Genomic DNA, 13,923 nt, shown 5'->3' on the forward strand with positions numbered 1-13,923 from the left:
TTTCTGATTTTTTATTTATTTAAGTAAAGCAACCACTCAAATCGACAACTCCATTTTCCTTTTTGCTGTATAGAATCTTATTAGCGCTGTCAGAGATAATCACAACAATCACTGTTGAAACAACTAAAGGGTGCAAAAACCTCCTCACATTCAACTCCAGTTTAAAAAAAAATGTGTTTTCCTTTCCAGAAACATAAAACACAAAATTTCAGCAACACCAACAGCATGACAATAATCAACCCCCCCTCCTGAAAATTGTAAAACTACAAGATAATTTTTTTAAATGATTAAAAAGCTTTGCTTAAGTAATTGTTTTAACTTCTGCAATGTCAGTCTCGTCTGATGCAAGATCCAAGGTCTCTTTTCAGCTCTGCAGATGGAAAGAAACTCCCATGATGCAACAAGAGCAGTCAGTCCATCAAACAGGTAAAAAAAAAACATATTGTTTGTCATGAGACATCCTGTCTCTCCTAAGAAGCTGAGCTCAGAAAGTATTTTTGATCAAACCCTGCAAAATAAAATAAAAAAAAATAAGCTCTGTCAAAATAAAAACTGCCTTTAAGAAGAAGACTTTTGAAAAGTGACTTCCAGAAGCCACTTTTCAATAGGTAGGACCTCGGACCATCTGTCAACTTTTACCCAATCTACTAACCCCCTCTAGCTCAAATCTTTATTGTTTGTTTTCATGCAAAAAAATGTTTAAGAAACACAACTTTTTCTGTAAGACCACTTGTCTCCCATTTCTATTTTGTCTTTTTCTAAGATAACAGCCTATTCCTTTCATCCCGCTGAAAGCTCTTCTGCACCTGTTGAGGAAGGCAAAGACAATTGGCTATAACCATCTCATCCATCATCTCCTCTGAGCCTTTCCAATCTCTCTCCTGCCCTGATCTCTGTATCCTGTTGTGCAGGAAGTGAGGCCAAACTCACTCCACCCACTCACTATTCGCAGGGGGAAGAAAAACACTGAAAAAGAGTTGTTTATAAACAACCATAACTGATGATAGCAGGTTTGAAGCCAAATTAATATTTTTCAAGAGAGTGTCATGAAGTGCATGATAGTAAAGTAATATTTCAAATAGACAAAAGAAAGTCTTTGCAGCTGCACATCCACTGAAAAAGGCCAGCAATGACTCAATGAGTCAGGAAACGGTCTGGCAGGAAAAGAACTGTTGGGTTAATGTAGGGCTCAGGAAGCCTTGTGCTTAGACAGCCTTCTCTTTCCTGCTGGAAGGAAAGGTGTGATCACTTGCGCACTCACTGATCTGCAGCTGGAGACCTCTTTATACACAGCACACTTAAAACTCTTGGGGAAGGTTTACTGCTGAGCTTCTAAAAGTATCCCTTTAAAAAAAAAATCAGACAACTTCTTTTCTGGCTGTTTTTTTTTTTTACCTGTAGTGAACCTTCAAGTAATAAACTAATGAAAAGCATTTATTGAGGAATATATACCATTCCACTTTGTGCCATCAAATAGCAGTAAAAAAATAGTCAAAAAAATTATGTTATTTCTAATAAATTAAGCCCAGATTTATTTCTGATGCCCTGCATGATAAGTTTCTGAGTAGAAAACTGTACTCTTATTATTTCAGTTGTTTAGAAGCATATTGAAATCACTGAGTGCACTTTTAAAAGTCCAACTCCAACCATCTTTTGATCCATTTTAAAAGCGTTCCCAGTGGTCTTTTATTTAGGATTATACTGTTTATAGGTAAAGATCAAAAAACCTATGTCGTGTTACAGGACATTGTTTTTGCAGAGTGGCAGGAATGGCAGGAATGGCATAATAAATGCTGTATAATATTTTTCTATCAAGATTATTGACTGCTCAAGTGTTTCTTCTTTACATATTGGATTAAAATAATAGAAAGAAAACAAATGTAAATTTTAAACTAAAAATAACTTTTTTGCAAGAAGAGCCACAACACTTACAATTTACAAATTAACTTGCCTTTGTACAATTTTTAGCTAAAGCTAAAATGTCATTTTTAAAAAAAAATGTTCATTTACTTTAATTGCTTTCTTTTTAAGGCTAACAAAGTTATTTCCAAATTTTACAATGTTTTAATGTAGTTCTAATTTTGTTTAAACTAATATTAGATACTTATTTTCAGGAAGCATGGTCAGCATTGTCATCCCGCACCAAAAAGCCTCAGGTCTGAATCCTGGCTGGGTCCTTTCTGTGAGGAGTTTGCATAATCTCTTCTTCCATGAGCCGGTTTTCTCCTTTCACAGTTCAAACACATGCTTCATGGGTTAATTGGTGATTTCTAACTGCCTCTTAGAAGTGAATGTTTGTCTGTGTGTGGCTCTGTAATGGACGAGAGAACTGTCCGGGGTGCACCCTCCCTTTGCCCTTTAGTAGCTTTGCTGGACTGTTGCAACCTTGCATCCCTGCACAGGACTGAGTGGGAAAAGAATAGAAAAAAGATGGTGGTGTGGTGGAAATTTCTCAGCAATTGCAAGCTGCCAGCTGTGAGTCTGAGCTATGGCCTTTCTGTCTATTTAAGTTAAATTTTCCTCATACCTGCAGGGGATTTTCTCAAGGTACTCTGCTTCCTCTCCAAGTGCAAAAGCATGTGCTGGAGCCTGATTGGTGAGTTTAGGGGGGCATAGGGGTGGGTGTGAGGGTGTTTAGGGTTATCTGCTGTGGGACTTGTGCCATTCTGCTCATACAGAAAGGCAGAAGTCCCCAAAAGTAAAATAAAAACTATGCAATACACTGGTTTTAACAGATTACCTGCATTGTTTTTACCAGAAGAAACACTGGGGAGTTTTGTCCTGGTTGATTGGTCGAGTTATATCCTAAGTAAACACCACAACCTGCCTTTTAGATCCCATTCCTACTTCATTTTTTAAAAACATTTTATGGATTCTTTGAGTCAGAGCTTTTAAATATAGCAAACTACTTTTCTTCAGATAGGTGCCTTTAAAACAGCAGTGGTGAGGTCCCTCTGAAGAAGAGTCATTTAGATCCAAATACTCTGGATAACGATAGACCTGTATCCAACTTATCGTTTTTAGGTAAAATCATAGAAAAAAGTGCTCAACCACATGAGTTTTAAAAACACAAGAAATTTTAGAAAAATATTAGTCTGGTCTTAGGACAAACCATAGTACAGAGACGGTTCTTTTAAAGATTATTAATTATCATAGAATACATTTTTACTCACAGAAGCTTTTTATTCCGGTGCTGCTGGATCTTGGTGCCGCTTTTGATACAGTGGATCACCATATTTTATTAGACAAACATAGTCTAGTGGGCCTTTCTGGAAATGTTCTTAATTGGTTTTATTCTTATCTTACAGATCGGCACTTTTATGTAAGTATGAATGTATTCTCTTCGAGAATCCATGAAATAACTTGTGGGGTTCCCCAAGGGTTGCTTTTAGGTCCTATACTTTTTAATTTGTATATCTTGCCTCTTGGGGAGGTCATCAGAAGACACGGTGTTGACTTTCACAGCTACGTTGATGATACACAGCTTTACATCGCTGTGTCTACTGATGACCTTGAACATATTAACACTTTTAAATTGTATTTAAAACTTCCTACAGCTCAACCAGGACAAAACTGAAATTTTAATTCATCTATTCTGATGACAAGAGATGATTTTACCACATCTTCAGAAATGTAAACCATCTCAATGCGTGAGAAACGTGGGCGTACTTTTTGACTCTGAGCTAAATTTTGTCAGAGACAGTAGAGGTATTTAAGAAGAGGCTCCAAACCCACCTTTTCAATTTCACTTTTAGTTGATCTTATCTGCTTATTTATTCTATTAGTTTTAATATATATTGTTTTATGTTTTCAAAGTTATTATTATGCATTTAATCTTATTCTCAATTTTATGTTTTTGATATACATTTTATGTATTTATTTTAGTATCTTATCATGATTTTTCCCCACAGTGTCTCTTGTGGGGATCTTTCTACCAGAGCTTGCCGGCTTGGTCGGTGGTTGTTGCCGCGTTTGTAGCCCTTGCTGGGGCGGCTGGAGTGTAACATTGAAGCCTCACGGCTGTGGAATGGACCCCGTTGCTGTCCCCGGTCTGGGTGGGCACTGTGGCGATGTTCCTATGGCCAAGCTGGCTCCTGGTATGAAGAGATTCCCAAATACTGTCCTCACAGCAGTGCCAAGCCTTAAGTTTCTTTTAAAAGTTACTTATATAAGTATTCATTTAGTGTGGGGTCACGGTTCGTATGTGCTAACAGAGGGGAGTGGGAAGGCTGAAGGGTGGGTTGGGATTTTATTGTGATATTTTATAGGTTTTTCCTTTTATTAGCGGAAGGCATCAGAAGTGCGTTCATTTTTTAAATAAAGTTTGATTTGATTTGAAAAAAACATAGGTGTGTAATAATTGTCAGGCTGGGCTCTTTTCCAGTTTTTGTGGAAGTCAAAATGAGTCAGCATAAACATGATCTGTGAAGTTGTGAAGAATAATTCAGCAGCACACCCACAACCGAATAACATGCTGTCATTTCTGCTGACGTATTAGTTTTGCACATTTTTCCAAAAGCTGCAATTTTTGTGTCTGTGTGAATTTACCAGTTGATCTCAGCAAGGATCCAAAATGAAGGCTTTCACCAACCTGAGCCGACATAAAGCAAAAAAATAAATAAATAAACTGTGTAAATAAACTCCTGCCGCTCTGCAGAAACTATCAGAAATACAACTCTGAATTGTTGGTGCACCCCCTTTCGCTGCTGGTTGCTGCTCCTGATTCACAATGATTATATGTCCATCATTAGAAAAATGCCACAAGAAGGCAAGGCAAGACAAGTTTATCTGTATAGCACAATTTGTACACAAAGTAATTCAAAGTGCCTCACAAAACAGGAAAATGCATTAAAATCACAATACACAACAGTGCAAAGAGTCAAAGCATAAATAATTATAAAATGTACCTTAATAGAAAGGAAAAGATTCGACGTGGACAGATTTCAGCGCGTCGTAGAATGCATTAAGATCATAATACGTAATAGTGCAAAGATTAAAAACACAAATATTCATTGTAAGATTTACTTTAAAAGAAAGGAAAGAGAAAAGAAAATGAAAAGGAGTGCCAACGAGGTACCTTCAGTTATATACACGGCTAAACAGGAATGTTTTGAGTCTGGATTTGAACGTCAACACAGGAGATGCCTGTGTCACAACCTCAGGGAGACTGTTCCAGCTTTCAGCTGCAAAAGACTAAAACACTGATTCCCCTTGTTTAGTCCTGACTCTGGGCACCCGCAGGAGGCCCTGAGGGGTCCTTTGAGGTCCTCAGAGTCAGAGATGGTTCATATGGCCCTATAAATGTATTTTGGTGCAAGGCCATGGAAAGACTTGTAAACAAGCAGAGCTGCTTTAAAGACTATTCTTTGAGCTACAGGAAGCCAGTGCAGAGACCTGAGCACAGGACTGATGTGATGGTACTTCCTGGTTCTAGTCAGGACTCGAGCAGCAGCGTTCTGGATGTACTGAAGCTGTTTTACAGAAGACGTTAAAAACACCAAAAACACTATTTTTTATCAGAGTGGGTCTTTAAAAACTTTACTATGCAGTGAGCCTTCTTGCTGCAGAGATTTGGCAACCAAATGACAACTCTCCTGTCATTTGGTTGAATTTACCTATGAGTGTTGGATTGGACAATCTGCACTTTATCGTGTACGGTACTGTTTGTCTCCAAAAAAAAACCCCAACACTTACTTTTCTTGCTAACTTGTAAGATTCTCCTACTTTAAAAAAAATCCCTTTTGAATACTAATTATTTTTCTAATGCAATACACATGGAAACATAGGGCATCGATACGTATCTTTTGATTTGATTTTGTTATGGAAACTATATTTCCCCCCAAGTGTCTTTACTGCTAAAAAAAACTGAACGCAGGGGGTCCCAATGTGATGCCAAATAATAAAAAAAAAAAGAAAACATAACAAAATAAAAACACCAAACACAATGTGAGTCATATGTGCTGCCAATGCTGAAGATCTCAGTCCCCTAAGGCCCCTGGAGATAAATACCTATAGGCTGCTTTGATGCACGTGCTAGATAATGTTGTTTAACCAGCAGGTTAGAGGAGAAATCTCATTTAGACTAACAGCAAACAAAAAAATTACTCCAAGATATAAGATTTAAGCCTGTGATAGTCAGACACAACTGTAAGCAGAAAAACAGACCATGAAACAGAGGACGAGGTCATGCCATCGGGTTTTCAAGAGATCGATTAACTAAGGATGGCCAACATGTACCTAACAGATAACATCCCTGAGAGTGAATTCATGATAAAGAATCAAACAGTAGTTAAAGACCTTGTTCTGTGTGTTTAAGAGCTTTCCTAATCAAATCGAAGTTTATTTATAAAGCACCTTTCATACACAAACTGCTGGGAGGTTTGAAGAATAAAGACGAGTTCACAGAGTTTACTTGACTGTACTTATTTTCATTGCAAACTGCATTTTCCAAATATACTCAAAAAAAATGTTAGTCTAACTTGATAGTGATATCCTGTGTTTTGCAAGGTACTGTAACATGTGTGTTTCATTCATAAAATTTAATTTCAGAAGACAAAAGGATAACATAAAGTCCTTAGAAGAAAAATACATAATTTAGCAAGAGCATACGTAAACTCCAAGGCAATGGCAAGTTTTTCCGTTTGCACCCTTGTAGTAGGTTAACTGTTGGGTGAGAGAAACCATAAATTCTATAAAACTGTGTGTCGGTATCTAAAGTTATTTATATTCTGCACATTTCAGTATAAATGGAAAACATTTTACATCTCTGTATGAGTTGTCTATAGGCAAAATCAATGTGCAAGGAAAAGGAACAAAATGACATCTGTATCAAGTACAGCATTTCAGTATACTGGGACTGACAGACGCATCGATCCAGCTTACATCTGGTCCTGCAGGAGGGCTTTTAGTTGACATACACATAGATGCTTCAACACAACCAGCAGTAACTAGGCTCCCATTACACTGATGGGAAGCTGAGTGGCTGTCTGTCTTGCAGCTCTCAGCCAGTGTCCTCACACGCAGGGAAAATCAGAGTGTGCAGCACGAGGCAACGGTTGCTCTTGACCAAAGATACAGCAAACAAACTAAAACAAGATAGATAAATATTGCATATGTATAAAGGCTTATAAGAAAATGTACGCACTTATTAACATTCATGCATTTCATGCCAAAAAGATATACATCAATGAAGGGGATTTTCATATACTTAATGGAAAACATGTTTTTTATTGTTTTCTTGTTCTGTACTTTTGTTATTTTCAATTTATATATTAATCTTTTTTAATATATTACTTAAAAATTGTACTTTATATAATATACAAGAGTAAAGATAAAAATTCAGTGAAACCTGAAACTTTGTGGCCACACATAATCAAACGTTTCTTGCATGAAAGCCAATTTCAACAAAGAGCCTTTGTGTTTCCTCGTGTTGCAAAGCTTCACACATAAGATGCAGGAACAAAGCAAACAGGAAAAACCAGAACTTTAAGCAAGGAGACAAGGAAGTTTCATAGGTAATTTCAAAACTAACTTTTGGGCAATTTTTCTTACAACATGTAGGTGGAATTAACTTTAACTTTAACTTAAAAAAAAAAAAAACTTAGGACGGAAGCTGTTGAACGTTCAAATGCATACCAAAAATAAACAGTCTACGTATATTAAATCCAGATTTAAATTTGATTGCCTAAATGTTAATCAGAAAAGGTTTCTGTACTCTGAAATTGCCTGCAGTTAAAACTCAACAAAGTGACAACAAATTGGCGAGGCCAAATCAATTTGTAAAACTTGTTTCCTTTGGACGTTTATTGCAGTTGAATAAAACTCATTTATTAATGAAAAATCAAGACCTTTACATATTTTGGCCTGATAATCTACCATAAATGTTCAGTCATACCTGCTGTTAAGGTATGAAATACATCCTAAAAGTCCTAAAATTGGTCGTGAAGACAGAAAAGACCCACGGTCAGAGCCCAAAGAACGTGTGAGACTTTGCCGTAGAGGTGGCACTCTTTAAAAATTGCAGATTTTACTGCGAGGGTTGTCAGACTCACAACTAACAAAAATTTAAATAAATTAAAAAGAACAACATAGGGACAATTTTAGAGTAACAAATTAACCTATGAAGCATGTTTTTGGACAGTGGGGGAAGCTGGAGTCCCCGGAAGGGGCCCACGCATGCATGGGGGGAACATGCAGGCTCTACACAGGGGGGGTCTCCCTTTGGTATTCTGTTTCAGGTCCCCCAGCTGGTACTTGAAGTGGGGCCCTTCTTGCTGTGAGACAAGAGTACTAACCACTACGCCACCGTACAGCCCTGCTTTTTCTTTTTTCTTTTCATAATATGAAGTAACTTTTGACATAGGTCCATATGATTTTCTTTCAAAGTAAAAGACACCGTGTACCACAGAAGATCATCTCAATGCAGCAAATATAGTTGTGGGTAACTGTTCATTTTAGTGTTTGTGGGGCATCTCAGGCATGAATTTGTATATCAAACTAACCTAAATCAGAGCTAATTAAGTGACACTAATCGAACTTTTTAACCATAATTTTTGGTAAAAGAGCCACATGTGGCTCTGGGAACGCAGGTTGCAGACCTCTGGCCTAAACCCACGCCTCCAACTCTGTCGTACGTTGCAAAACAGCCAACCACCGGCAATCACAATAAAACATTAAAAAAGCTAGTTAGCCCCAACTGTAATTGAGTAGTATCGAGAAAAATTAAAGACAAAAAAATATGACTAAAAAATAAAATATCTGATAGCTAAAATATTCCAAAAAGTGACAAAAGACATGCACAAAGAACTGGGGTCAATAAACTCTTCCTAGCCTGTTTAGCCTTGTCGGCAATGGCAGTTTTCAGCAAAGGGCAGGTTAAATATGTCACTAAACATACAGCAAACAGCCAGACATCCCTTATTGCAAAGAAATGCAATAAGGGATCCAAAGAAAAAAATAAATTGAAAAACTAAGTTAGCAAACAGAGTTAGAAAAGCTACACAGCTAGCAGGCCCCAACCTTTCCTGCTTCAGTTACTAAACTCTTCTACAGTTTTACTTGTCTAGTAATTTATTTATTATTGTACTTGAACTCACCAGAAAGTACCTGTAAACACCATCATTTTTTTCCCCTCTATTTTGGGAATCACCTGCTTTAGGCTCCTCCCCTTAAATACCAAGCTCACTCAGCAGAAAGCCTCTACAAATAAATCTGTGCATTTTATACAGAGCTCTGCACACTGGCATCCATTACTTTCTTTTATTTTTTTTGTTTAAAGCGGTCTTAGATAACACATGGACACGACATTAAAAAAATCACATTTTCGCAATATATACTATTTTTTCACCCACATTTGAATTTTATATTAGCATTTTGTGTGCACAAGTTAGTGTTTTGTGATTGAGCTTTGACAAATAGGGTGTTAATGAGGGATACAGTAAAAACGAGAGAAGATAAAATCATACAAAATCTACATTCTTAAAGCTTTTTTATCTTCATAACTTTAATATGTTTTTGAAACTAAAATATTCAACTTAGAAAGTGCTAATATTTTTCATACTTGTGAATGAACATCATTAATTTCATGTAAGTGTTGTAGCACATTGCCGCTGTTTTTTCATTCTCATTTTCTTATTTGTGCAACTGTAAACCAGCAAGATTCTTTTAAAGTAAAAAATAAATGTGTCAAAAAAGAATAACTGTGACTCTTTTAAAGGCTTTTTTATGCTTAAATGGGTCAATTAAGCCGTTAAAGCATGTATGAAAGAAAAGGATCTCTGACCATAATTTTATTTTCCTTGAAGATTTCAGTAAAGTAGTGTTTAGCCTTTCTAAGTTTTCTGCAGATCTGTAACGTTAGTGATGTAACATAGATACTGTAACCATTTATCTACAGCAAAATCTTCTACAACCTTTCGATAAACACATGAACGATGTTGTTTTGCATTCTGTTTTTCTGTGATCAGCATTAAGGATGTAAACATTTTTATCACAGATCTTATTTTGGTCTGTTACTGTAAATGGTTTTCCTCGAGGTTTTGAAACCCCCTTTACTCCAAATTCATGTGGCCCACAGTTCTCATCTTCTTTGCTGAGTCAAACAGAGGATATCCAGTCGGATGTGTTCCTGTTCACTTCCCCCAAAAGGAATACAAACACTGACAACAGCTATTGTCTTGCTGCCTTGCTGACGGTTCATTTCATGACAGTTCGTCAGCAGCTATTGTATCACATCGAGCTAATTTTGAGTCTAATCAGAATGTACTCAGCTCAATAGCTCTTCCTACTATCAGTCTTGCTTATAACGTATTTAAAAACTGATTTTGTTTCACAACAACTAAATGTCCCCCAAAAAAACTCCTTCCTCACCACAAAAAACACACAGACTTTTTGTTTTTATAGTTTTAAATACACGTGAAGTTAATTGTTGCCCAAGTATAATTGAAATTATCAAAGTCAATCTAAAGGATTAGATAAAAATGTTTGCACAACAAATATAATTGCAGGGGTTGTATCTGGGTGGACACTTCCTGTCAGTGCCTAGAGAATAAAACCAGAGTTTAAAGCTGGTGCAAAATGAGGACAAGCTGATAGCACAGATATGTTTTGCAAACAACAACAGCAAAAGAAAAAAGAAAAAGAAAAAAACGAGGGGAAAACAGCTCTGCTCTTGGTTGTTACAGTTGTGATTCAACATGAGGAGCCAAAAGTTTGGGCCTGCTTTTCAGTGCCTAGCACTGCTCACATATTCTTTATTTTCAGCTGAATCTTTCAAAAGTGCATGTGATCCGAATAAAAAATCTGGCGTTTTTTCAACAAGTTTCATGAAATATTACCAAAGACGAGGAGGTGTTTGAGCCAAACGACGTGACTAACGCAAAGCTGTCGAAAGAACTGCAGCTGGATGTTTACGTGCGTCGATGATGAAAATACTAGTTGCCATGGAAACAGTCGGGTCTCCCACTCTGCTCAGCAGTCAACCAACTGAAGAATGCTGATCTTTAATCAGAGACGATAAACTGACTGGCTCAATGATGCAGCTGTCAGACAAGCCTCCAGAGACACCTTAGGTTGACTGAGCTCACCTGATTTCGAATATTGCCACTTCCTGCATCAGACATTTCTTGCTCTCTGTTGTGTGTCTGGAGCACAAAGAATGGCACACTGAGACACGCTACTGGGTAGACAAATGTGAATGCTCTAGTGCGTTTTTCAAGGACCTTTCATTCATGCTATCCATTCAGTCTCCGTTTCTTTTTTTCATTTGTGAATATGTTCAGGTGTTGCGTGCTCTGTCCTTAACGTTTTGATCAACCTGCAAATAAAATGTAGCCTTTCGCTTCTCTGTGTAAGCTGGTGGCTGAACCACTTGTCCATCGTTCAGTTATTCTTCGAAAATTGTTTTCCTTTGCGATTTTGCAAATGGCAACATCTTTAATGAAGAGTCGACTCTGTGGAGATTCCTCTACCCCCAGTCCTCCTTCATTCGGCACAAAAGTCCATTTGTCCACCCCCTGCATCTGTCCAGAGTGTGCTGAGAGAAAGGCAGTTTGTGTAACAGTGCATTCGGTAGGCATATGACTGTGTGCTTGGAGAAATGCTAAAGGGGCTTGGGTTGTGATGCAGACTTTTCGGTTAGAAAGACTCAAAAAACTGGTTTCTGAATCGCAAACTCTTAAGATTTTGAAACAAAGGCTCTTCTGTTGAGTAAAATGGAGAAAGAGATTCTGTGGAGCAGTTGGCAACCTAATTTCCAAAAATGTGGGTCATTAATGCTCACATAAGACATAAACAATTGAACATTGTAGTACTAAATCGTTTCCAATAGTGAGTTTTTATCTAACCAGTGACAACCGTTAGCTGTACTCAAACATGGCCCAAGAAAGAAAAGTCAACAGTTAACTGTTAACTTATTGAGCAACACGGCCCCACCTGTGTGTGTGTGTGTGTGTGTGTGTGCGGGTGTGTGTGCTGAGCAGGATCTGTTTTGTTCCTCTAACACCTTGGTGAATCACAGGATCACAACGCTTCTGTTTAAGCCTCTGGGGTTTCCCTCCTCAACAAGGCAGGGCTCTGTTTAAACAACAACTGCACCACACAGAACCTTGTTTAGATCAATCCACATTTATCAAAACACAGACCTTGTCTCACAACTTAACATACTTTATCAAGTTTTTAGTTGTATGAAAGATCAATAGGAGATTATCCAAAGAAAAAAGTCAAATTTTCAATAGAAATAAAAACTGGTATGGTGCACTGCTGCCTAGACAAGTTAAAACTTTTCGTGGAAAAGGTTGTGGGAGTCTGAGAAAGAGACCTTTAGCAATTGTTTTTAGCACATCCTTCTGTTTTGTGGTACGGATGGAATTTATCCTATGGTGTGGCTATTACGGAGAAATACTTGGGCAGAAATTATCTCCAAAACCAACATGTTTAATCCCTCATCTGTTAAAGCTTGCATGCCTTCATGACAGGATGGTGTTTAGTGCTGCGTAACTTTTTCAAAGCCATTCATTCCTCCAAGGACAGCAAACAAAAACCTACAGAAAAAAAGGCAAAGAAAAGATTTACAAAACAAATGTCAAGAACGTTCACAGTAAAAGTGGGTACTGCCATCAGCATTCTTCAAAGTCTCACTCCAGCCATCTTTTAATCTATTGTAAAAGCATTCCCAGCTGTCTTTTAATAATGATTATGATGTTTTTAGCCTGCCGATTGAAGTTTGTACGTAACAACTACAAGATTTTTCAAACTGCATTTTTTTAACTGCTCCTGATACACATCAATCTGAATAATGAAATACTCAGAAATGCAATTTTAAGCTTAATGTTCTTTATCCCCCATCATAAGAAACATGCCACAAGAACATGTTAAAAAAATAGTTTGAATTGGAGTCTTTAACTCTTTCCGGAAGCTGCTACTTTAGAGCATTTGTTCATGCAGTAAGAATTAGGAAATTAGAATATCAAACCTTTGACTCATCAAGCATTCCAATCTCATTTTTCAAAGACATTGTAAAACCATTTCCTCATCAAACTGATTTCATCCTGGGATATTTTGTGATGGTGAAACTTTAGATTAAAGTTTCTTTCCTTCCCTCCACATGTGTCCAAAGCAAAATTTCCCTCCAAAATTTCCCTCCAAACCCTTTTTGTTGACCTTATGTCTTTATGTCTACAATTTCTTTAATCATTGGTGCACAGACCTTTATGTGCCACATAAATGACGTGGAAAAATTGTCTTCTCTGTGCAGTTTTCTTTTTTTCCCTCTTTAGCCTCATATTTCCTCGCTCTCATAATGCTGCCTACGTAATCATGTGATGCTTTTATGAAAGAGGTCTACAGCTCCTTGCCCCATTTCAAGGAAGTCACATTCTCCACAGACACCACAGAGGAGTAATTAGAGGAGACGTAGGAAATCCAAAGGAACAGAAAAAGCGATTGTCAGTCATTCATATAAAGATCAGCCAGTGATGATCATCCGCTGCATGTGACGGTGTGTGACGCAGGCGGTCTGGAACAGCTTGTCTGAGTTCACTCTGTGCACACCACTGTTGATCATGATCTGACCTGAAAAATAGCCCTGCAATTATGTAGTAATTTGATGAGTCCAATAAAGGGGGAGGCACAAACATTTAAGTAATGACAGTTTAATTAAAGAGTGGACAGGTGGTCATCGGAGAGTCAGAGGGAGATGGAGAAAAAGAGGACAATGGCAAGGAGGAAGTTATTAGCTTCTTTGCATGCACTCAGGAATATTAATATATTTCACGACACTAACAGACACTAAAAGACACACAGGCACGTGTGACTTTGGTGCCTTGCTAAATTTGCTTTTAATAATGGACATGAAGCAGAAACCATGAGTCATAAATGCATGCAAGGATGGCCAATTTTTGTTTTTGTTTAGGTTGTTTGATGAAA

This window comes from Oryzias latipes, chromosome 9 (genome assembly GCF_053564925.1).
Source record: "Oryzias latipes strain Hd-rR chromosome 9, Olatipes_Hd-rR_3.1".
Taxonomy (NCBI): Eukaryota; Metazoa; Chordata; class Actinopteri; order Beloniformes; family Adrianichthyidae; genus Oryzias; species Oryzias latipes.